We start from the raw sequence: 3,621 nt of genomic DNA on the forward strand, positions 1-3,621 counted from the left end.
ACATATAATAAATAAATAAATCTTTTTAAAAAAAAAAAAAAAAAAAAAAAAAAAAAAAAAAAGAAACTCTAGAGTGTAGTAAGAAACTCTAGAACAGCCTGAGTCATTTGAAAGAGTATCTTATATAGACTTTTCTATGATATATGAAGAAGGGCTCTGAAAAAGACGGCTACAAATCTATAAATTGAAAGACTGTGCTGTGTATAATTTATTGTCTGGGGCTTCAACTAAAATTTTGTTCCTTATTTTTAAATGTTTCTAGGAATATTTAATATTATACTTCCTAGAGTCTTTGTCAGTTGCCTTATCTATATATTAATTTTGGTTCTGCCGATGGGTTTTTCAATCCGCTTTACATTTCCCTGTGAACAGAAAAACTGTTCACAAAGCAGAACTCTATATCCCTTTACACCTATCTACTAAGCAACCACAGTGGAGCACATTCTAAATCAAGGGACTTAAAATACAACTGACGTTTTGATAAAGTAAAACAGAAGCAGAAACTAAGGCAAATGGGAACCCTCTGAGGCTTCCCCCTGAAAACTGCCTCAATAGCTCTGTTTCCTGCCCTGTAATGTTCAGCCATTTGTTTTAAAGCATCCCAAAGAACTCAGGAAAGCAGCAAAGCCAGACTTCACTAACTTCTGCCTCTGGACTCCTGGAATTGGACAAGACAAAAGCACTGTTTGTTAGTGGGTTCCTGGTAGAGCTGGCTGGTAAGTGGAAAAGGGTCAATACAAGGTTACTTAAATGCTAATTTTAAGGAACACATAAATAACCCCCAAATCTGCAACTAAGGTCATTTCCAGTTTACACTAAAAACCTAGGTGGTAAGATTCCTTAAATTTATCAGATGAGACACTATAACCATATAAGCAATCTTTCATACATTTAACTGTTCCATTTTCAAATTGCTAAACACATCTCTTATCAAACTTCAGAAAGGGGATAGGTTGGGGAACAGAAGAAAAAAATAGCTAAAGTCTCACTTTCGTTTTTCTGACACACCTACTAGATTTAAAATCTGGGGGCATTACAAAATTAAATTAAGTGTGTAAATGAAAATAATGCTATTACAGTTCTAAATCTCATACAACTTAGGAAAAGAACTTGTAGAAATAACACTTGATTTAAACTTTTCACACCTTCCACTTGATACCAAAAGTGTTTAAAAGTACCGAGATTAATTGCCCTAGGAGTATTTACTACAGATGTTAACTGTGAAAAAAAAAGCCAAGAATTTAATTTATATGCTGTATTTAGACAAAATGAGGAGAATGTTTCAAGTATGTGTATTTGAGTACTCTGAGAAAATATGTTGTTACCTGTGAAAAACTTATCATAAACTGAAACAGAAGAAATTGAGGAACTGCACCCTTTCCACAATTCAGAAACTAAATTCACACTACTAGGCACACTCCGTTAATGTGGAGAAAAGACCTTGTGCTATCTGACACAAAAAAATCACCTGCGAAGACAAAGTAACATTCCACTACCAGAAACTAAAGAGACAAAACAGACAACCTTTGATACACAAAAGCTTCAATTCTCGGTATAATCAAGCGCCCTGTGGATGAGATGCTCAGTATTTGTTCATGGAAGAGTGCTGGGGCTCAAACCAACGAGCATATTGTGAGTAGTGACTAAACATGTTAAATGTAGGTTAAGTAAAAACTATCCCCTCCCCTCATCGTTGTCTGACTTTGTAAGAGATTTGCACATATAAACATATATGGCGAAGTGAGTTGATGACTTACAGTATCTTCACCACTTCAACATTTTTCAGAAAGTCCTTTGAGGTTTTAAGATTCAAACACTATTTAAAAAGAATTATTGTTTCAACTACCTAACAATTACCTAGACTTCTTCCAGACTTCATTTAACCTGTAAGTAAAATGAGCATCTTTAACTTTTCCACAGGGCATTTGGAGAATGAGTTATTACTCATAAATGCTTTCGGAGCCTCAGACACCAGGCGCGGTACATCAAGCGTATCCATCAATTTGAGGGCTTTCTGGACCTCAGTTTACCCACGTACGGAAACGGGCTTGGCAAGGGCCGGGAGGTGAAATTAATTAGTGTTTTTAAAATGCTCTGAGATCCCAAGATGAAAGGAAACGTAGAGGCACGCAGAGATGATGACAATAATCATAACAATAAAAAGAATGACTAACTTGGAATTCTGTGTTACGTAAGGAAGCTGAGAAGTTATCAGATTCACACAAACAAAAGGAAAGCCCACCGCCCCTTTGTTCCCCTTCCACTTCGCCGGCCTGCAGCCGGGCCGCGGGAGCGAGAACCGGGCCGCCGAGCTGGGGCTCCCCTCGGCCGCGCACCCGCTCCAGCCGTGGGGGAGGGCGTTCCGGGCAGCTCCTCACAAAGGCGCTTCCTCCCACCGCGCGGGATGCGGCGCCGCAAACTCTGCTCCCCGCCGCCTCCCCGCGGGCGGGCGGGCGGGCGGGCGGGCGCGCAGGCCGCCGCGCCGCGCCGCGCCGCGCCGCCACCGGCCAAGGCTCGGAGGAAGTTCCGCGCCGCCGGCCCTCGCGTCCCCGTTCGCCGCCGCCCGCGCCGCACTCACCTCACCGGACGACTGCTGGTGGCCGGAACGCCAGCTCGGCCCGCCGCACGGACACCCGGGGCGCGGGGGCGGCGCGAGCACCGGTTGAACGCAGGTACCAGCAGAGCCCGCCGCCTTCCCGCCAGCCGCCGAGCCCCGCGAGGCCGAGTGGAACGCAGAGCCGAGCGCGGACTAGAGAGAGGCTCGGGCCCGCTTTGTGGTGAGCTCCCCGGGCTGCAGGCAGATCCGGTGGCGCTGCACGGCCGCTGCTGCCGCTGCTGCTGTCGTCCCCGCCGCTGCCGCTGCCGCTGCCGCTGCTGTTGCTGGCGCTAGAGAAGGCGGCGGCGGCGCCCCCGACCGTCCCTCCGCCTCGAACCGCCTTTGGGTCACTGACACACACTGGGAGGGAGGGACCGGGACTAGCGGGAGGGCGGGGCATAAGGGTAAGGGGCAGGGCCACAGCGCGAGGCGGTGCCGAGAGGGCTCTTGGGAACTGTAGTTTTCTTACTGAGGGAGAGGAAAAAAAAGTATCCGTTCTGGAGGCGCCTACTGCTGGCTCTGAGCTGTGCACGCACAAGGGGGTTGGGGCGGGGACTGTTGCCATAGTCACCCATTCACTGAGCCTGGAGGTTCAGGACTGTAGTTGACTAAACAAGGCTGGTCTTGTGTCTTCGGTGCCATTGGGTTCCTGCCCACAGCCAGTCTCTCCTGCTTCACCCCACCCCCAACCACTTCCAAGTGCCCAGTCAAATCTAACTTCCTCTTGACATGGCAGTCTCCTTGGTTGTTTAGATTTCTTCTGCAAATCATAAATACCCCCTTCCTTTGCCTCCTTCAAGAGAATTACCCAGTACTAAAAATCTACTTGTTCTTAGTGTTTTAACAATTAGGTTATAAAACTGTGAGGAGCATGACCATTAACAGAATCCCGTAATTTCTTTGTTCAGATAGTTACATTTAACTTCAACCCAAGTTCACCATTAATAGCATTGTTGGATCATTGTACTGCAATTTGTTCATCTGAAAATCTATAGTTCTTCAAACATCCAGATTCCATAAATATA

At 46.0% G+C, this 3,621-nt stretch overlaps 1 protein-coding gene across 2 annotated transcripts in view; it reads right to left on the reverse strand.

Annotated features, from left to right (window-relative positions):
- The window catches only part of Peli1 (pellino E3 ubiquitin protein ligase 1), a 56,683-nt gene extending 53,714 nt beyond the window's left edge, over positions 1 to 2,969 (reverse strand). Inside the window, exon 1 of one of the 2 annotated variants that reach the window (XM_029545137.1) lies at positions 2,579 to 2,969. The gene's annotated coding sequence lies outside the window, so the exon portion shown is untranslated. The remainder of the gene's footprint in view (positions 1 to 2,578) is intronic. The other variant, XM_021210667.2, reaches the window with a different exon arrangement.
- Positions 2,970 to 3,621: the final 652 nt, after the last annotated feature.

Source organism: Mus pahari, chromosome 13, assembly GCF_900095145.1.
Source record: "Mus pahari chromosome 13, PAHARI_EIJ_v1.1, whole genome shotgun sequence".
Taxonomy (NCBI): Eukaryota; Metazoa; Chordata; class Mammalia; order Rodentia; family Muridae; genus Mus; species Mus pahari.